The sequence below is a fragment of the Homalodisca vitripennis genome, chromosome 2 (assembly GCF_021130785.1).
Source record: "Homalodisca vitripennis isolate AUS2020 chromosome 2, UT_GWSS_2.1, whole genome shotgun sequence".
NCBI classification, from domain to species: Eukaryota; Metazoa; Arthropoda; class Insecta; order Hemiptera; family Cicadellidae; genus Homalodisca; species Homalodisca vitripennis.
The window spans coordinates 177,048,681-177,072,305 of record NC_060208.1 but is presented as its reverse complement, the minus strand read 5'-3'; the positions used below and the strand labels follow the sequence as shown (position 1 = coordinate 177,072,305).

The 23,625-nt window shown below is 32.3% G+C and overlaps 1 protein-coding gene across 3 annotated transcripts in view; it reads right to left on the bottom strand.

The window, feature by feature from the left end:
• The window catches only part of LOC124355084 (regulator of G-protein signaling 20), a 403,888-nt gene that overhangs the window by 135,453 nt on the left and 244,810 nt on the right, over nucleotides 1-23,625 (bottom strand). Inside the window, exon 1 of one of the 3 annotated variants that reach the window (XM_046806025.1) lies at nucleotides 16,257-16,492. The exons of the other annotated variants lie outside the window; for them this stretch is intronic. The gene's annotated coding sequence lies outside the window, so the exon portion shown is untranslated. Of the gene's footprint in view, nucleotides 1-16,256; nucleotides 16,493-23,625 lie in introns of those variants that run through there. 3 annotated transcript variants of the gene reach the window in all.

The following is a 23,625-nucleotide window of genomic DNA, read 5'->3' as shown; positions in this document are numbered from 1 at the left end:
ATTCGAAAATATTTATTGATCTCTGCCAATGATCCCGTGATCTCGTTGTTAAAGAGCCGCAGCCTTACCACGAGATTTCGGGAAAAGTTAATCATAAACAATATTTTTAATTCCTTCAATACATAAGTTTTTCTGTTTTATTTCTCACTTTTATGGAGTAATCAATCAAGATCATAAAAACAAATAGAGTATAATTCCATGATAACAATCTTCTTACATCATTCTTTTATGTGTTAATTATCTTTCCTCATTTAGTAGCGACTTTATTATATTATTGAATCAATGGAAATCATCAACAATGTTTGATTCAACAATGAAAAATTCCAACAATATCGTCTATTACAGCATTTTTATATGTATAAATAATCAATCCTCATTTAACAGCAGTCACTGTGGTGGACTAATGAATCACTGTAAATCAAGGAAAACAAATGAAGTACCATTACGCGACGAGATATCCCACCTGAATGGTCTATTGTAGCATTTTTATACGTGTCAGCTTTCTGTTCTATAATATATGGATCAACATGAACGACTGAAAACTGTTTTACCCTACCAAGATTGTCTGGTATCTAATTCTTACATACGTCAATGGTCTTTCATCATTAGGCATGACTTTATATGGACTAATCTTTCGTTTTCTAAAAACATCATGATTACGTAATCTGACACTCAGTGAGATATGGTCCATTCTCCAATCTAACGTCCCTAGGCGTGTCACGATCTGTCCCCATTAGTCTCAACTGTAGACGAGCTAATCAAGTCCAATAATCGTAAACAGACTGCCCAAGTCATCCGACATTCTACCACTACTATCTGTAGTGTTACAGCATGCCACTTTATCTTGCATTGTTTTGTGATTAATCGACTGTGTTCGATCTCAATAAACGAGATTGTTAAATCCAAAACTGTGAATGTCTACTTTCTCTCGTGTTAATAACGATCTGTACCACTGCATAGGGCTGATTAGGTTCATGCATTGAATACTGTTTGTGAAAATACTTCGGCATTTTGTTGTTATTTAGACCTGTAGGAATCTATTCTTAAATTTCTGTGTAATGTGCTAAGTGTGAACAACGTCTCTTTCAGCTATTCCTGATGTGTAGTTATGAAACCCACAAATTGTAAACAGTATGAGTTATCTTAGAATGTAACATCCAGAACTCACAACTTCAAGTGGTCTAATTCAGTCCAAACTTTGTAAACAATCTGCCAAAGTACTTTGTAAATCTGCAGCGTATCTTGACCACTGAGTGCTATTACACATTTGGTACACAGAAGTATGGAAAATACAATTGTTTTCCATTTAATAGAATAGAAGATTGTTCAACTATTCTAAAAAGGCAGTTTACCCATGGATGTGATACTGATTATAAAGTTCAATATTAAAGTTCTGTACAAAAGATTACTGTAGGCTAAGACAAATAATGTCACACGATTATAAAAAAGATATCTGGCCAAATTGGGATTTAGAAGTACATGGAATAGTCTCACCATTAGTCATTAGCTTATTTATTTTTGAAGCGAAGAGTAAATAGATAAATTGATAATTGATTACTTAATAATTAGTCAAGCATTTAAACTAATTAATCGTGATATTCTTGATGATAGAGCTAAAATGTGCATGAAGGCCACTAAAGTATTACATTAGATATTTCATCCTCTTTATAAACTATGAGGTGTGCATAAAGATACTTAGATCTACTTGTACACTCGTAATTGCCATTTTCTTGCAAAGTTTTTACTCATTGAATCAGTGAATGACTTTCAACTGCACTTGGGGTATAAAAATGGAAATTTATGTTTCTATCACATCAATTCCGATCTCAAAAAGTATCCTAGATGGGGTTGGTTTTACAGCAATTAACTTGCCTGGTGATGTTTTAAACGCATACGTAAACCATCAAGCTTCATCTCATACTATATCAAATCATTTCACTATTCTTATACTAATCTGCGAATTAAAACAAAAGCTGACTTTTACAGAATACGGCAAATTCCGGATGGAGCAATTATATTTACCACCAATCTTAAGTGTTCTAATCATATCCCGTATCCATATTGCTACCAAGATGACTTTTCGGAGTAGGTTCCAGAATTCTAACATATTCACCATGATCCACTGGAGTTTTTGAAACATAAAGCTTTGAAACTTAGGTGAACGTCTTTCATGTTGTGGTGAGCCTTTTTTATTTCGGTCCTAATTTGTTTTTATAGTATTCTCATACAAAAGTGAAAAATGATGCAGTAGTACCATACAAATCAAGATCGTTTTTGAACACAGAGGGAGGCTCTCATTTTAGTGCATATCCCTTTTGCATTATATGTAAAAGATATATTGTATGAAATCCATTTTGTATTTTATAGTAATTGAATGGTAAATATTTTTTAACAGGGTTGCTGCACATAAACATTTTTATTCTTTCTTGTATAATTATCTTCTCCAAACTCGCAGTGTCATCTTCATATCAAGATGATATCTTTTGTAGTGGTTTGCCATACTGTAACTCTGCATAAACGTGATCTTTTCATATTGTAGTCTATTCATTGTGTATTAAATGTGTAAAATAGCAAAATATCTACCTCCCATTGTAAGATGTATACTTCGGTAGGCATGATACTCAACCAATAGTTTATAACAGTGTGATTGCCGTGGGCAAAACAGAAATGTATGTGTTTGAACAAATTCTTTTAAAAATATAAATTATTAAATAATTACATTATTTAAACAATTATTAGAACTAAGTAATTAAATATAGAATAATTGTTTGGGACCTTTACATCTTGCATTACACTGGGAGAGGTTTTCAGTAGAATTTGTTTTTCATAACCCATCACAAATATAAAACGAAAGTTGATGACATTTTTCTTATTAAATTAACAACCAATTTCTTTAAGCGACAGAATTACATCATAAATATTTCTTACAAGATTTATTTCAGGGTTAACACATATATAAGGTTTACCTGCTGTTTACCGCTAACAATTTGAACGTTTTATAAAAGGAAATCACTGAAAATATTGGCTCCAATATAAGTCTCAATAGCTTAAGTCGGAACCAATCCGACAATCCGATGTGTGGAAACGTGAGATTCTAGCTGTGGAGAAGCAAACCCCAGATAAGGTGTTTACTGGTGAACCTGTTGAATGTTGCATGAGAGGTTTCATTGACAAGGGGAGCGATGTATCACGCCTTGCCCAGAACGATACACTCCTTTATCTTACAGTATTTTGTTTTCAACAAACACAAATAGTCCAGTTGTATTTTGTAGATTTCTAATCCCTTTTCTCTCTCAAAACTCTTTCTATTTCAAAGCATGTATTTTTGGTGAGGTGTACGAGGAGCCTGTAACTCGGAGGATGGATCAATTTAATTTTTGTATGTCTGTCTGTCTATCTGTTCGCACGATATCTTCAGAAATAACTGTCGAAATTACGCATGAAGCTTCATTTCTATGAAAACTACATCAACTCCAGTAAGGTCGCATATCATTTACATGAATTGGCTGAGACTTAGCGACCATTTTTAAATGGGTATTACAGGTAACCCTGATGGAAAGGAGGAAATTGCAGATTTTAGGAGTAGGTGCAATTTATAAGCTTCTTGTCCAAAAAGAACAAAAACCTAATGGATTTAACTAAAAAAAACTTTAGCATCCAACCTCAGCAAAGCCTGTTACACGACACGTAGTGTGGCTTATTCTTACCTTGTTTATATGTGTTTGCATGGGAAACCTACAGATAAATACAGCCTACCTCACTGATATACAGTATATACGCTGTGTTTATTTTAGGGTAACTTACATTATTATATCTCGTGGACAACTCACGCTAACGTTGAGAAAGTTTCACTGAATTTATTGTAGGATTTCGGCCATGCTTGTCTCAGTAAAAACGGAACCTACTATAGAATAATTTACATTACCTGAAATCAAGTAGTGGAGTTATTTATAGAAACGTCTCAATATGTGTGTTTGTTACTGTTTCAGATCAGATTAACGTTTTAAAAATATTGTTTTACATTTTTGTAATAAAGGGCTCTTACGTTAGTCAGTTATAGTCTCAATACTCCTGTGATCTGATACAGAATACGTATTTATCTCGTTGTCGCACTACCAAGAAGCATTGGTTGTATTACGAGATCGTGCCAAATTATTGATAGTCTAGTATCGAGCTATTTTCTTTAACGTACGTCGGTTTTTTTATTTATCACAACAGTATTTATTCATTCTTAGCATTGTTTTAAGCATCATAGTGTTTTCTTATAACTAACAGTACTCATACGCCAAAATCATCGTCCAGGACATTGTTTTATCTTTAACATCTTTGATATAGAAATATGTACTATTGTCCTGAATGAGAACTTAATTAAGTTCAATCATAACTGATTTATACTAATATTTGACCGATCAATTGGGCTATCACTCAGGTCAAGAGGTCACCAGTAATACTTGTACTAGTCAGCATAATCTACATCGTCAACAAAGTTTGTAAACTTGAACAACTAACTGGTAACAATACTAAATCCATCTTTATTCTAAACTAAATGAGTTTATCTTCTCTTGCATTGTAATGCTAACTGTTACGTAACTACTTTGAGAATAAATGTTACATAATAAAGATAACAGAAAATATATACCTATCTTAAAAGAACCTAAACCTGGTAATACTTCATAACCAGGTACTATGCACAATTCTATCATTAAGAGATAATCGCTAAGCAACTTAGAAATAAATAAACAAATCTATTGCTATTTTATCTATTTACATATTATTTCCTTTATCAATATTATTTAATTACATTCATCTCCAAAATACTATTTCATGTCAGAGCAAACGTGAAAATATGGAGTACAAGTGTTCCATAAGTGTCAGGGACTCTGGGATTTCCCTAGAGTGTTACTGAAGAACTATGTGAAGAGAAATATAATGAACATTGGAAAAAAAATTTATTCATACAATAACTATAAATATTAGAAAGTACTAAATCAAATGTCAAAATACCTGACACTTAAACATATATTATAATCAGAAAAGAAAAAATAAAATAAATCATTTTGTTATTCAGTATTAGATCACGCTCCACTGGCTTTTAAACTTAAAGGTCTCACGAAATTTTCAAGAACCACCGATCCACAAATGGCATTGAATTTTACTTGAAATGCCGATTGAAAATTATTAATATTATATTTATTTGCTATAAGACCTCTGTTTACACGTTTTTATCCTACAAAGTTTCAATAGAATCAATTTTAAATTAAAATTATTTGCATTAATTGAAAGATTTTCAATCTTTTTAAGTATGACATTTTTATTAAAAGCCATGACCATTTTTGAGAACAATGAAGACCAAACAAATAAGTATAATTGAGAAGTTTTTTTTACATACTGCACGCGTGTTTAAATGTTCAAGTACCACCTGGGACTCGTAATGTGTTTAATGATTGTCAAGGCTTATAACAAACTCTTCAAACCTTTTTAGGAATAATCCTGAAGTACGAATACAAATTTTTATCTATTTTAAATAAATCAATAAATGTTTTTCCACGTTATTAAAATCATAAGAAGTTTATGAACTTTGGTAATCTCGATTTCAGTTGTATTTGTACTATAAATAATGACGTATTTTAGTATTTGACAGAATAGTTCCAGTTTAGGCACAATTAGTTAACAATATCTTTACGTCCAAAAGCAAACGGAAGGGTCAAAGTCAAAGGCACAAACATTGTTATGGTTTAGTCCTGTGTTAACCTGATGAATGCTATTAATAGGCGACTGCCTTCTGGCTTTCTCCATCGCTGGTTTATGGCTACAAAGCTTGAATCATTTTTATAAGCGAAAGGGTCACGATAGTGGAACGCGTGTATTTACAAAGTTGCCTTTGGTCAGGTGACTTATTAGAAGACTTTTACGGAGATCATTATTGCTCAGATGGTAAATGACTTTTGTTGGATGGTTTGCAGGATGCAAAAAATATGGTATATAACTTTTATGTTGGGTTATGTAATGGTTAGGTTAGGTTAAGTTATGTTTTACTAGAGTATGTTAAGTTAGGTTAGCTTTATTATTGGTATATTCGGTCATTTAAGGTGACTTCGTCTTAAAAGTACGATATTGATGCTTGTGTGACCGTATTTTTCTTTGCTTCGGGAACTGATCGTCTGGGAGCGTGGAGTTATTGAAACATCTGTGTGCTGTATTCCTTTGGGAAATTATTATTGGAACTCTCCGACGTACGTATAAGGACTTTTGTAATTGTACACCAGAATTTTTTAGGTGTACTGAGTCAAGTATTCAGAAAGCCTCGAAACTCCAAAATTTATCCTTCGCAATAGACTAGACATGGATGTATCCTTACACACCAATATATTGACATTTTATGTAAATGATGAACCACTCCTGGACAACAATAGGTGCAACCTCCCAGACTTAAGTGACACATCGGTTTTGCTGTACCCAGGATAGGTTCAACTTGAAAGATTATAAGAACTAAATTAAATCTCAAACACTTTACGTTCATATTTTTGGTCGTGGAAATAATAAAAATTGCTCATTTTAAAAATATATTTAGTAAACGTCCAAATCTTTTTAGATGGTTTAGTAATGTAATATCTTCTTTACTCATTGAACTGAAAATATAAATATTATTTAAATTCATCATCCATTAAATGTTAATATGATATTGTAATAAGCACACTATTTATCTAATAAATTTAAATTTTTGCTGCAACAAACTCTTTAGAGCAAAATACATTTAGGTTACCATTGCTCGGGCTAGTACAACGCGATACTTATATACAAGAACGGAAATATAGATGAGGATATAATTATCCTTGGTACCTCTCCGATTGCGAAAACCATAGTTTTCACGAACCAGAATTGTGTTCTCATTTTTATTCCTCACTAGCACCAAATCACGCAAAATTTATGGCTAAATATTTGAAATAACGTCGACAAAGAAGAAAATAGCTTTCAGTAGGCAGGTGGAATTTTACTGTTTCCAGTTTACTGGACGTCCTAAAGTATATTATTGTTTAAGGTGAATGACAATTTTTGGATTTCGATAGTGCGATGAGTATTAACTGTTTACTTAGATCCATCGTATGTTTGTTTATAGATATAGAATACAAATTTGTAGCCTACTACTCTGTCTATTAAATGAATGGAAACATTCATCGTCAAACAATTAGTCACATTAGTAACTAAGAGATAGAACGTAAACCACCAAAATATGTACCAAATATGGAAGATCGCAAAACAATATTAATTTTAATTTATTCAAAATTATCGGATTTTTAGCTTCAATTTTACTGTCATAAACTGCCTTTCAAGGACACGTTTTTGCGATAGTTCAAGTGTTAATATCACAGCTATAGCCTTAGTGCACTTTATCACTTAAGCAAAGCGTTTATACGGCTACAAGTTATCTATAAAATTATTTCAGATTAATTTTAAGCCTCAAATGTATTGATGAATAACTTTTTATATCACTTATAGACTACATCATATGGAGTAATTCTTAATAAAACAACAAGAACTCTGAAAAGCTCAAGAGGCATCTTATCTCAGTTCCCCTAATGTTGTAAACGTGAGATACATCGTCCTTCTACACAATGGACGCTCTCATACAACTTTCAGCAACCTTTCTCTTAAACATCTCGTGTACAGGTTAGCTTCCATGTAGACAGTCTACAAATATAAACATAGACTGGTAGCCTCTCAGCCTTTCATTGATGCTCATATAAATTATTATTACTCTCCATTCAGTTCTTTAAGTTTATATGAGTTTTATATCAAGTACTATACAACATACTACTCATTATGTATAACATGTGAATACTGGATAAAATACGAGAACGCTAAAGTTCGAGTAACTTTTACCGCTACTAATCTTACTGACTGCTCTGGTGAAATTTCACATTAATAATATGTAAAAGCATTTTTTAATGTCTAATTATTGGATTCTCTAAGCCTTCAAATTGCATTTCTTGAGATGTCACTGGATGATGTTTAATACGAATTCGGTCATCGTTCTATACGTTTCATCATACTTTTAAAAGTTCCGGAAAAATATAGAGAAACAGGTAACTCTGTTAGTTATAGTTTCCATATTTTCTTTTATTACCAAATTACGCTTTTAAAATATCCCAGACATACAGGACTCATTGGTTTACATATTTAAAATTAATTCAGTTTTCTTACGTGGCAATCATCTAATTCAATTGCAGTATAGGTTTATGGATGGAAAGTTACTTCATCAAGACAAAAAACGTCATCTCTCACTTGCAATAGTTAGAATAAAGGATGTGGGAGGATCATGGTGTTATATATCATAAGACGGTAAGAGATAGTGAAATATTTATCCAGTAATAAGTTGGGTAACTAAGAGATAAGGCGGTGCTAGCCAGGGCATAAGGGCGTGCTACTCCAGTCTGTTTTTACTGGAAAGACTGGTAAAGAACTACCTCCCCTTCATCCAAGGTGACATGACTGAGATGTAGCCGCTATTCTCCTTCAAGGTTATCAACAGGAGGCGGCCGCTAACCCAACCGAAACCATCCTGAAAATCACTCCAGAATTAAGCATAAATTTCATTTATGCCGCTATTCTCCTTCAAGGTTATCAACAGGAGGCGGCCGCTAACCCAACCGAAACCATCCTGAAAATCACTCCAGAATTAAGCATAAATTTCATTTTAGGACTCATCGTAGTGAGAGTTTTCTCAGTTTTTTTTTCCTAGTAGAACAAAAACCTTGTTCTTATGGGACTAAAATAAATATGGCCGCCAGTACAACGTGTTTATGAGAGTACATTTCAGATCCTGAGAAGATAGATAATAGGGATTAAAGTATTAAAGTTATACGTTATAGGTACAATTTAAATCAAATGTATAAATATTTTACTGCTCTATAATAATAATTATTTATTTCAATTTGGCTTTATGCAATACCAAACTACGAGATTGAAATAAACTTGAAAAATACGATTACTTGCAACATTAAAGTAGGGTAGAATACCAGACCTTAATCAAAATATAGTTTACAGGTGTCCAATACTGTCTATACGTCGTTCCTAGTGGCTGAGCGGTTAGTGTCTCAGCTCACCCACCCCAGGGACCCGGATTCAAATGCCGGTTAGGTTTCTTCATTTATATACGGTAACAAAAACACGTCTGAGCCAAGCTGAAGAAATTGGCGAAACAGATTCAGGTTTGCTCCAGATTACCCATAAAATAACCCATACACTGAAGTAGGTCGGAAATATTACAACTTAAATTCTGAAGATAAGTTTGAGAATTCTTGCGATATTGTTTCTATTTTGTAACACCATTAGTGAACTTAAATAATCTTAGGTTTTTTTCTGAATAGCAATTGCAGCCAACTATTGTTTTAAATTGTAACAACGGCATTAATAAACCAATCTTGGTGATTACTCTACGATACTACGACAAAGGGCACATTCTGTATGACATTGTTTCTGTTTTGTTACACAATCAGCGTTAAAAAACAATCTTAAGCAATCTCAGGGTGTTTCTGAACATTAATTGCTGTCAACTGTTGTTTGAAATCGTAACAACAGCTTTAATAAACCAGCAATCTTGTTGATTACTCAACATTACTACGACAAAGGGCACAACCTTTCACAAAGCCAGTATTCCGTTGCCCCAACGACTGCCCAGTCGAGCGGAAAACTTCTTCCTTTGTTAAAACATTTCGCTGTATTCGTCGGCGCCATGATGTTTACATCAAAGTGAATCGATAATTAAACAGGTTCCGGTTCAACGAGTACGGTTAACACTTGTTCACGTGGCTCTCCTCGAATTGGATCCTTCATTCCTTTCTGAGGCATTTGAAGTGTCACAACATTTATTTGCTGTTCATTTACAATGTGACCTTGCGTTGCGGCTTGGTTTATTAGGCTTTGCTATTCATTGGGCGCTATTAAAGCTGTTGAAAAATAATAATCCTTTCCAGTAATACACCAATGCAAAAACTCAAGTTTCAAAGGCATGCCTCCAACAAGAACATGGTGTGAGGGAGACCATACTAGTCTTTTGCCGTCTCTAGAGTCCTCCGCATGTGTTGTGCAGTTCACCTGTAATGTGCAGTCATACCGCTCCGGACTCTGAGGTATAGGCTTTAATTTTCTACGCACACGTTCTGTTGTCAAGTTTGACTTTGATGAGTTAATCGCTATATAATTTGTGCTTGCTTAAGTTTTTCACCCTTGAACAACAAAATGAATTTCGATTCTCAAAATCTTGTTATTGTCCAAAATTCTGTTAAACTTTCCTAAGTAATATTGAAAATGGTTATTGTACTATGGCGTATTGGCACTTTAATCTTTAGCATTATGGTCAATAATGTTTGTTGCACTCCATGCCAACACATGGAGGATGCGATGTATTACATGTTACATGTAATGTATGAGCACTTCCAAGTAGTTTATTAGGTTAGGTCATTGGATATTCACTATAATATTTTCATACCGATATCTTCTTATGTAATATATTTTCATCAAGAGGCACAAATATCATGGCTAAAAAAGTGTAAGAGAGAACATGAGTTTTTAAAAAACAGTATGGTTCTGAGAAGTTTTTGTTTCTTCTGAAGGTTTAAAGACTATTAGACGCTTGAGAAGAAGTTAGAAAGGGAATCATACGCTAAAAGAGAACTAATACGTAATTAGAATGCCATGTAACTGTTGATTGTACATGGTTGAGTAGTTTCTGAGATTTTAGTAGATTCTAATAAATTTTACAGCTCAATGGCGGAATCGATATTGCTGAGTGAATCATATTCTCAATGAATACTATAACGTTAAATGAAATTCCGTCAGAATTGTTTTTGGTAGAGTGGTTTCTGATATCTTTGAGGCCACTATTGTCACTTTTCACTCCTTTAAGTTTCACGTTTTTCAATCCTCTTAATTAAAATAACACGAATTTTATGATACCAAGTAGTTCCAAAGAACAGGAAGTCAATTCTTTAATTATATCAGAGTAGTACCGTACTCTTATACGCGCTTGATAACGGTGAACCCATTTTCGTCTTATTTCCATCGGTCCAGGAACTCATTGTCTAGGATATTGACTTTATCGGAAATCACTAAATGACTGTTCTTAGGTAACACGTGACTTGGTTCACTGAACGTTCTTTTAAAAGATCTGCAAGCGTTTTTGGTTTGAACTCTAATAACAGACAGTAAAATGGCTCGTTTATTTAATGACGTAAAGCCGTTGTATACTGTCTCAGCTTGATACACTCACATTATTCTAATTACGCTATTTTTACAGCCTACTTCAACTTTGTAAAGCCTAAAAAAATGTATTGCTATATTTAATCTAACATTTTTACAATAGCTATTAAATAACATTCTTTTAAAATTATCGATAAAAATTACATGATTATTAATAGTACTATTCAAATTTAAAGTTACAATTAAAGACAATTAATGCACGTTTTTGTAACGCTTATTTTGTACTAACCATAGCACATTAAATGAGTAACGGCGGTACGTTATGCGACCCACGATCATAACCAACATGTAGTTTGTATTGTATCAAACACCCACAGATATACATTTTATTGAGCTTGAAACAAATTTAGCCAATTGGCTTTCGAAGATCCCCATCCCTTATTAGTATCCTTTGCAAATGTTGGCGTGTTCCAACTATTTCATGTACAATATTCACCTTGAGCAGCGTACCAAATCTCAGTTAGTTCCAACAACAAAATGTAGCCATAAAATACTAAGTTCGTAGTTATTACTGTGTATTAATTAACATTAAATAGTTAAGGACTACGAATTTTACTGTCAGAGTGCCACAATCGCAATAAAATACGTAAATAAAGAGTTGTTACTAGTACTGTTTATGTCTCGTATGTTTAGTTTCAACAAATCTGGACGTTTTAAATATTGACACCGTATTTTTAATTAAATGTTACAACCATTCAAACGGGACTCAGAGAGTGGAGAAAAACGTAAATAGGTCTGCGTAGTGTTGTTTCACTTACTAAGTTTACGCCAAATTACACATAAATCATTTTGATAGTTTGTGCGTGATGGTACAGACATGCAATGAAACGTTTATATTCACAATATCAGTATGCAATATCAAACATCAATAATGACAGCTGCACTTCTAATTGTTTTATTATAACATTAGATATACGTCAGTCGTTACAATAATTGTAAGAACCACATAAAAAGATTGAAATACAACAAAATATTCCACTTAGGGATATAAAATAAAAGGCGTTAGGAGATTTTTACTTTTTGAACATTTTCACCAACTAAAAGAAATAACATCATTACTCGACTTGGTCATGATTTCATTTGGGGGGGGGGGGGATTATCAAACATGATAATGTTAATCTTGTTCAACGGCAATTGTCTGATTCAATTTTAAGTAAATTCACAGGTGTCTCACGAGTAGGTTTACAAGTTTACACTTCCATAGCATGATCATTTACTAGCCGATCACTTTGAAACCATAGTTTAACACGTCTTAATTATCCTATCAAGGATTGTGATTTAAAAAAAACTCTCATATTCGCAGACGTAAAATGGTGATCGAAAGTAAAATATTTCAATTATATGAAGTTCAAAAACACTCAGATCTAATTCTAAAGGTTGTTTAACTTGTAATTGAGTTTAACATTTGATTAGTACTTATCAAATCATTCCCTCACACATTTCAATATTTCGTACATAACGGAAAAACTACTCTGGACACATAGAATGGAACTTAGTTTTAAAATGCTTTAGTTTAAATTCAAATCTACTTCTTATATCATATTATATTTTACCAAACTGTGCTTATTACACATTATGTACTATACAACATTTAAGATTGATTATATTAAACGAGTATATTTATGAAAAACCTCGTATGAAAGTGTATTAAACAGCTTGAAGTTTTGAGGATTCCGATTTGAATACAAGCTCGTCCACAGACATTCATTATTAAAGCTCGTCCTCCAGCCTAGCTTGTGATTGATTGCAGAGCTATCAAGCAGCACAAGCTCATGATTGATGGGCGTGTTTGTTTGTGATTCATTGTGCAGTATGTGCACCACAGAGGGTGGACAACAGCGTATGTCCACTTGTTAGCATTTCATATCGCCAATGACACAATTCAAATCCACGATTGGGAAACGGCTGTTACTAAACGTTTACTGTTATTGATAACGTTAGCTGCAAATTTATTCATCATTTCGCGTATATGGATGATGAATATTAATAAAAAAATTAAAAACAGCAGTCTAAAACAAAATTTCCTGGACGAGCTCATTTTGTTGGAAATATTATTAAGCTACTTACAAATGAAGGGACTATTATAACTATAATTATGTAATGCAAAACACGTACACTGTGAAATTAATCTTAGTGATTTAGAGTACTCTCACTGTGCTTAAGGCGTCTGCTGGAGGCAACGAGTAGTAGCCTATATTTCAAATAATAATCGAATAACTTTTTTAAATATCCAATACCAAAAGAACATAAGCGTTAATCAACAATGAAGCGTTTAACAACATAAATTTTAAAATTATTATGCCCCACAGGTGTTATATCTCATTCAGAAAGTTTATATAATTAAATAACTTGTGGTGATTAGTTTTAATAACTGTTCTTTGAGACCCTACCCGGCCTCGGCTTTCCATTTCTTGGCTTCGAGTCGCTTAATGTCTCCTTTAAATTCTACCACAAGTCAATTTTCGAACTAAATGAACCAATCTTAGTACTCGATTTATACATGTTTATATTTATAATTAACTTCCCTATCAATTATATAATGTAGTAGTGCTTTATTACATCGATTTATTTTTCTGTTATGAGTTTCTTGGATATACCTAGTTTGTATCTTTTTTCTATATAATGTTTCTGTAAAGGAACTAATAACTATGGTCAAATTTAACCCTAAAGTGCTTAAGCGCTGTTTAACACATGTAATTACAGTATAATTACCTTTTACAAAAATCAGCCGATATTAGTTATTTCGATTTTTAGTAACTGAAATTTGTATGTCAGTTATAACAAAATTACGATTCAATTCTCAGATTTAGACCAAAACGAAGAATACAAAGTTGCTTTGTTATCTATTTTGAGTACACAACATCATTTGGATGTTAGTATTCTTCATTAATTAACGTAAAACCTAGTTATTGGATTATTTTATGAATACTTAAGGTAAAACAAACGCAACGGTATGGATCAATGTCAGGTTTATATTTAAGTAGCACTTTGAAATTAGTTTCCTAGTAATCATATATTGCGTTTCCAAGTTCGTCTTTATCATGTGCTCGTACATAAATCTAACTTCACACCAGTTAGTGGAACTGTTCCTTACACACGAACATCACTTTGATGTTTCTGGGACGAAGAGTTGTTACATTTATACGAGATGAAGTATGCTTCGCAGTAACTTACAAACGGTAGCTTACAAAGCTACATTTCTTAATTGGCTTTTATTATAAACCATAGTTTTAATTTATCATTGCTAACATTTTGGACCAAAAAAAGGTGACGATGATGATGATGGTAGTGGTGGATTTAGTTTCAAATGTTAAGTGATAGTGCGAAATTCAACTAAAAATATTATACATTTTTCTATTTTCAAATACAACTCAAAAATATTGTTAAACTATTATATACTAACGGATTCGAAAGTAGTACAGACGTGCTTCGAGCTGTGAATGTTTGTGTGAAATATACTCATGGAGAGTTAAGTATGTTTTGTTATATTTTTATGTTGATATATACGTATACGGTATCTAATTGTATTAAGCATAAAGTAATATTAGTGGACACAACTACCCACTTTGTTCTTCAATCCTAGACCATCGCACTTGTTCTTTTTATCATTGTAACAATGAACCGAACTATATGGTATGGTATAATGGTAAACGAGGAAACATAAATATGAACAATTCTATTTATGACGAAATACTAATGTTTATACGATGAGTATATTAACACATGTGATCTTTTCCAGTTTGATTATTTAATACTACTCTTCCTAACGTGATATAATAGTTGCATAGTATAAATAGGTTTATAATGCACCTAAACTTCTAACAGAATGTTACCATCTTTGCATTTTCGTTGAACTCTATGCCAAGAGTATTGACATCGACAGAAGTATAATTTTCCAAGAGTATTATGTAAGTTATTTTTATTTTCTATTAAGAGAAGGTATCTATTACGAAAAATACAAATTTTGGATCGGAAACGTGAAAACAGAGTTTTGCTAAATTAATCATTATTGCAGTGATCTTCCTCAACAGAAAATAAATATGAATTATCTCTCCTGAAGCTTTAGGATCCTCTATATAAAGTGTCTTACATAAATTGGAGGACTCCGTTGGGTAAATAAAAATAAAAGCTATATTATATAATGATTGAATTTCTCTCGATTATCTCGAATTAGTCCTATAAGAAATATTCATTTAAAATACCTTATTTAGTTTCTTAAAAAACTTGATCATCATTTAGGGAAAGAACACCAGGCCATGTACTGTATTTTTAGATTAAATATTTTTGGATTCACCGACAACCAATAAGTGGAATACTTGTCAAGAAGCTAGCATTATTTTTAATGTATAGACATCACAGATTAAAAATGTTGAATACAAAGTAGTACAAAGAGATGCGTGAAGCAACAGTGACGTAAGAAGATATTTATGGCCAGCAACAAATGTCTTGAACTTATAGTGTAATTAAGGTTTAACAATCACGGAGTAAAAAGGTTTCAGAGTTTATTAGTTCCCTTTGCGACGCTTCTATATGGCTCAAAGTTCAACAAATTAGAAATAACAATCCTCTTTTATTTATATTTTAAACGATGTAATCAATAATAAATCATTGAGGGCTTATATTGCATATCATGAAGACGAATACGTTGCTGCTGTAATAATATGGTGCAAATGATTAAAATGTGTTTTGATGTTTCGAATAAATAACATCAATCGTATTATTTACGTATGAATTTTGGTTTTCAAACAACCTAATTACAGCTTAATGGTTAACTCAATTTAGGTAGAGTTAATGTACGAGATTTCAAATGAGCAATTATTCAAATTTCAGTTCAAACCGAAAACCTTAAAAAAAACTACAACAAGTGACTTGTTTATCTTGGGTGTGTTCACCGCCGGAAGTTCACCATTAGTATTTTGAAAAATAAATAGTTAGTAGCTTAGAAGATACAACTGTATTTCAAAAACAATTGTTCTCCGATGGTGTAGCGTACTTACAAATGTTAAACGATTCTACAGAGGAACAAAAGTAACTGATTATACACCCCACCACCAACCGGAAGCAATGCCTTTACAAACCCACACTGCTGTGTCAGAGAAACGTCGTAAACGAGTCACTAGTGAGGCAGGCAACAGTAAAGTTGAACACAGAACACTATGGAAGCGCGGCAACACGGAAGTACTCTAGCGCCAACTCGTGCCGCGTCATTGCCGACAAGCTACTGACTGTCAGTGGAGCTAACACACGCGCCAACACGCGCACGCGCGCCGCCCGCACTGTTGATATGTGCGTGGCGAGACTAGCGATACTGTACCACATCCATTGTAGGCCGCACTCCAGTCTTAATGTTTGGCCTCATAATGGGCAAGAGTTAATTAATTGTCGGCAGTTTAATCAAGAATATTGTAACAAACTGAACTCTGCGAATCCGTTAAAATACATTAGACCGCCATTCCCTGTGAGAACAATTCTACAACCTAAATTTCAAAACAAAAAATTTTATTCTTTTTCTATCACATTGGGTTTACGATAAAACAGTTTCTTTCGTATTTATTATCCTAACGCTGGGGGTGCTATGGTTAAAAGTGTACTGAATACTATAGCCAGGAAGGTTTTAATGTAACCCTTTTACTGTTAAGTCCGGTAGTAGATGCTTGATACATTCCTTTCTTCTGTATTTATCACCCAAACGCTGAAGGTTCAAAGTTTATCACATAGCTATTACGATATTACTATATCGGAAGATGATTTCTTTTTATAAACCGCTCTCACATCATATAGTGCTCGTATAATCATTGTTTCTGTTTTCTTCACTAATTTTACAATTGAGTACAACATTTGTGAATGACCTTAAGGTTCTAGCATTGGAAAGCTTCTCGCTTTACTTAAGGGTAGAGACAGATAAGTAATTAGCGCGCAAAAACATAATGCCCACACCGGGATTCCAATCCGGGCCCTGGGTTGATAGGCTGAAACGCAAACCACCTACCAGAGCCGGATGGAAAGAATTACAATCCTTCCTATTGTATTCCTACCAAGCGCTGGGAGTATAAGACTGGATTCACAGGACCACGAACCGTCGAATGCAGCTTTTTGTGCTCTACCACCCTCAAATCACCGACTGCCACAGGCTGGACTTGCGAACTTACAAGTAATGGGTGATCATTGGTGCATTCACTCGGAGTGGCCGATTTCATCGTCTGAGCAAGTTACATGGTAGAAGCATAGCATGGTAGAAACTCAAATTGGGTTGAACTCGAGACCGTTTTGCCACTAATCTACGCCGTACATATACGGTGTTATTGTTTGTGTTTACCATAGTAAGGAGCATCAAAGATGGAGAATATATTGTTCTTCATACATGTGGTTTTATCAAGAGACAACTGCTGAATAAGGCAAGGAAGGGATACTGCCAACAGCGTGTTCCATCCAGCGTTTCGTCGGCGTTTTTAGGTTTTCATGAAACCGCTCATAGTTCAAAGTTGTTGACGTTTTACTTTCAACTATACTACATCTACAAACTTGTTGTAATACTAGATATTCTATAACTAGCCTAGTGCGACGTTGTTACGTAAAACGTCACCCCTTCACTAAAATGTCCAGTTAGTGAAAAAATATATTCTATCCTGCTGTATTTAGTAACTTGACTTTAGTAGTGTAAGTTAACACTCGTTATAGGCGGTGAAAGGAATATATAACAAAAAATTAAATCTGAAATTATTATGTCATAATTATTATATAATATAACATGTCCTTATAGCATATAAAGCCCTCTACTACATTAATATTTCCATTAATGAATTAAAAGTATAACTTTTACAAGGTCATATTTATATATATTAGCGTTCAATATTACAAAAAGCCTACTGATTTATTATTATTCTTTTATAAAAATTTGGATGGTTACACACGCATTAAAACACATTTTTAACACATTGCACAGTTGCTGGTTCCACCGATATGATTGTAGTCTTTCAATGTTTGACAACAATAATTACACGGATCACCGGACACAACACAATAGAGCTTATGATGATTAGTTACAGAATGTTAATTAATTACAGAGTATCACTAAAATTATTAGTGCACGGTTATAACCAAGCAAACGTTTTGCTCTCCTGATAACTTATACTAAGTTACAAACATGTGTAGTTAGTTAATAGCGGATCAACTTTCATAATGCGAATAATATGTTATCATTTGAAAGGATAATAGGATATTTGGCATCGTTGTATGTCACTAAAACAATGGCAAATGTCCAAAAGCCTATTATCCTCTTGAATTATCCATCGCCAATTCACACTTTAAGCAAAGAATTAATTAGATATTTTTATAACAATATTTAAGGGTTATATAAAGGTAAAACTTGTTTTAAATATATGAATAAGACATGCTAAACCTATTTATTTTGTAATAATACATATTATATACAGAGATTTCCATAAAGGGTGTCCTACATCCGTGAGAGGGAGAATGTTTGTGAAAGAACGATCAACAGTGAATTAAACTGTTTCCCCATAACATGAACCCTTGAGAAGAAACCCATAACAAAACCCTAGGCCTGCGGCCAGACCGAAGTTTTTCAAATCTAGGTAAACTTATAAATGTTACATATGGTAAACTTTGGTGAAATCTAGTTTTAATCATTTTAAAATGGCTATCGAAACTTATAAGGATTTACGTATTAAACCATAAAGAGTGCATTATTAAAGATAAAAACTTTGTATATGTGTTATAAATCTGTCACTAAATCTGGCTGTTTATAAACAGCAATAATGCAATATTCTGAGAGGCTAGTGATTATGCGAATAAAATTTCTGGAAAAATCACCATATTCCACCATATTGTTGGAGTTTTATTTAACAGCTGACTTTTTATGGAAAATATGATTATCATTTATAAAACATGTGTATAAACACGAGTATTCTTGTATTGTAATATTATTATATTTATTTGCATTTAATTTCATGCATAATATACCTATATTTGAAATTTTGAAACCAATCTCGATTATATAATGCATGTGTTATATCATTTACACACTTGAGATAACCCACCTGACAGTTAGTTACTCTCTTATTTGTCATACTTATAATGCAACTATAGAATATTCGTCGTTATAATTGAAGCAAAAAACTTGCCTTTGGCTGTTAATAGTTATGTAATTTGAATTTGCATACAACTACCAAACACCGTTAGAATTTCACTTGCTTTCTTTATCATGAATCTATATGCATACACATGCGTATTATCAAAATTTGTTGAGTTGTCAATGAGATTAATATAATTTTGCTCACTTAAAAATAAAACTTTACTACATGTAGGCTAACAAAATTTTAATGTGTTATTTGAATACGAGCTAAAATTATGTTCATTCCAGACGTCATGGAGAACTATAACGAGAGGGTCTTTTTCTCCAATTCCTTTCAAAAATAAAGACTTAGTGTATGTTTAAAGTTTGTTATTTAAAAGGAAGGATTGCGAATGGACCATGGCCTGAAATTTACCACAGTTAATGCAAAAAATGATAAAAACCTTTTCGCGAACTATCAGTTGAAATAAGGGTGATTTGGTTGCTTTTTCTGAAAAACTAACAAGAAAATCGAAAGTATAAACCACGATTACTTGTGACTTGAAACCCTGCTCCGTTACAACCCACAACCGTTACACTATAAACAATTACTGAATAGGTTATTTGCGTCAGTAGAATATTAAACCAATTTGCTTAAAAAAAAGCATCCGTAAGGCTTACAAGAAAGTTACATTGCAAACAATTTTGACACGGAGGATTGACGTTCGTCTCATCGATCCGATTACTTTACAAACAAACTGGAACTTTCATTTAGTGTATAAAATGCATGCTAATAATGATCAATCTCTGGTAAGAATTGCAAGCTTATTTCTTCACCACCTGTAGATTATAATTTAAGTGTAGATTAGAATTCTACCTGTGTAAGATCAATTTGGATAGATCTTACACTCCATAAATAGGAACTTTTTAATAGATTTCAGCAAAATTGAACATTACTTTCATGCCTGCAAATAAGGTATTTTATAAATTTTCAAGCATATATTACAGACATGTATTTGTACAACATTTAACATACCTTTGCCGTTCAAAATGTTAAAAAGTAAATTTCACTAACTAACCAAACTGGTTTTTTTTTTAAGAAAATGTTAACTTTTAGTATTAACATATCGTTGTAGATTATGTAAAACATAAATATTGTAAAAATGTCCAAAACTTACTATCGGGCCTCATTAATACCTAATTTGAGTAAAAGACGCTCAGTGATTGCCTTTGAACATCAGTTTTCATACAAACACACACACACGAATGTTTTGAAATTCTATTTTTTGCATGTGAACCATACAACTGGTTTGTTCCACAATTTTCAAAACAATATTTTTATCCCACACAATGAATATAATCTCCACCATGGGATGAAATATAAATATATAGTGTCAATTTGTATTTATTTTCCCCAGAAAACTATTAAAATATTCTTAATATACATTCCCATTTTTGCAACAAAAATGCAACGCCTAATTTATGTATGGTAATATTCACAACATTTTTAAAATTAATTCAACAATCTGTGTGACAGTAATTTACCATAACGTCACAAATCTACATATCTGGGTTAATCTCAGCTTCTAATTGGACATTGTTCACATTGCTGCTTTGCATTAGTAGTAACCCCATTGCTCTCCAAACTACCACGCGTGACATGAGATACAGGCAGGTACTGTAATCAGGCGGACTGATTGGGTACAATATTACTGGTGTTGGTGGATTTGCAGCTTATCGAAAATAATAAAATATATAAGGATGTCTTGAAGCACATTACTATATTGCTGTATCTTAATTTGTAGATACATTTGTATCTAAATGATCGTGATGGATTGAAAATACTTTGATTTAGCGGTTTCGAGATGCAAATAAATTAGATTTTACCATTAATCAACTTTTATAAAAGGTGTCCCACAATGTGTGAACAATATTTCATAAATTGGTGCATGGGTTCAAAATAAGAAAAATAAACGAGAAATGTATATCCAAAAAAGCTTGTTTTCTTTTCTCTCTATTTTATTCTAAAGAAAAATATCTTTATTTTATAAACTTTACTATTTAATCTAAAGCACTGATATTTGGTACACATTTATATTATACTTAAGTATTAACGAAAAGTATCATCAATATTGGCGAAGTCTTTCATCATTTAATACCAAATTTAATGAAAGCTGAAAAGCGTAACCATTACATATTAAATAAATAAAAGGTGTAAAGTTTAATTAAAAAACCATGACAATACATTTATCAATCTATAAAGTCTATAGATGACTGAAATGTCATTTTTTCTAAATAATCTCATTACTTTATTGGAAATAGAATACGCTTGAATAACTTTCAAATGTTGTTAACAACGTAATGCAATGTCACTATCTTGTCATATATTAATATTTTTTTAACAATGTGTTTAAGATCTTGTGAATTAAAATCACACATCTTATTAGACATTTTAGTTCACAAAAAATAATACACCTAATTAAAAACATACCTTTTTATACAAAACATACTTTAAAAACCACAGTGTATTGTATTTACTGATCATATGACAGGACAGTGACATTAGATTAAATTGTTGCCAACATTTGAAAGATATTTAAACCTATTGGTAATCCAATACATTAATGATATTATTTACAAACAAAGCCTCAGTCTCCCCTACGCTGGTTTAGAAAAATTCAGTATTATTAGTTTTTTTTAATAAATTTGAGTACATTGAGTACATAGTTTAGGCAATTTGATTAGTTTTTAACTAAGATTTCAAAGCTGTGGCCGTTCAAAATTTAAATTAGGCTGCATCATACCTCACCACAAAGCGCTGCATAACAAAGTTGAAAAGTGTTCAAGAAATTATTGAGTCGTTTATAGCCACTTCTTATAAGTTTTTCAATATCTCACGGGGGTTTAAGATGGCGGTTGCATAATCTTATGGGAACCCTAACTAAAATGAAGTTGCTCAATACATTTTTATCGTTTTTATTATTTTCCACATTTGTTTCATTATAAAAAAAAAAACATGTTTCTTTCATTAAAGCGAAACAGAATCGTCTATTAATATACTTTAAAATAATAAACTTAATTTTTATAACTGCTTACTTTTAAGTCATAAAAACAAAATCATTCACATTTTATACAGAGGATAACTAGCATGATGAAATATGATCGTAATATCAACCTATATTTTTACATACGTATGAATTACAATGTTATTGTTGCCGGCTTAAGATTTCTTCGGTTACCACACTACGCTTTAGGTTCTCTGCTTTTATTGATTTAATATTTAACTATGATAATAATTATTTATTGTTAGTATAAGTTGGTGAATCAACTTACAAACAGTTTTCAACGGGTGTTAAACGAGAAAGTATTGCATTTTACTGATCTTAGTATTTGCATTTTACTGATATTTCTATAAATTATTTTAAAACTATTTAATTTGATATAAAAAGTAATACAAGAAATATTTATGGCGGTATAAGTCCATACATGAATTTTATATACAAAGATACGATACCCAAAATAGCACAATATCAAATACAGTTTTGAAACATTTTAAAGTACGAAGATAGTTGTGTTGTCGCAGTACTGGTATATCTCTAACCTTAGCTGTTTTCTTATGCACTTTGAAACTATCTTTAAAATTCATTTTTAATACGTATCCCCCTTTTTGTCCAAGTATATTATAGTATTGAATTTTTCTGGCTCATAATGTGCATAATGTATTATAAGTATCATAAGTGCCAAAATACTATGTATCTAAATTGCATTATTGTAAAGGTACAAATTAATTTTTATTGGTTTAGAAAATGCAAGAACCATTTGAAATGTTCATGGAGTTTCTAGAGAACACAGATTCTAAATTAATATTGAAAATACTATTATGACTGTTCCATACAGATCCTGGCCATAACAATAAGAAAATATCACCCTTAGTTTCTCTACTACTATTTAAAATGGAAACTGTAATAAATACTAATGAGACGATTATTATAATAGTGCCTAGTGTGGAATAGTTACTTCTTACTTTAATTATTATATTTATTAGTATACTTGCTGGCATATAACGGGAAGAATATTAAGTATACTAAATAGTACTGATTAACACTGTAAGTGCAAAGGCAAAATCTCAGTAAAGCTGACTCATTGTCCAATGACAGCTGTACAAACGATGTCGTTGACTTACTCAAGTGTAGTACACTATTCTTGATGTTTCGTTGTACAATAAACGTACTTTGTCGATCCTTTAATTTTTAAGCTATTATAATGCTGATTATAACTGATTGTAATTGTCTTTC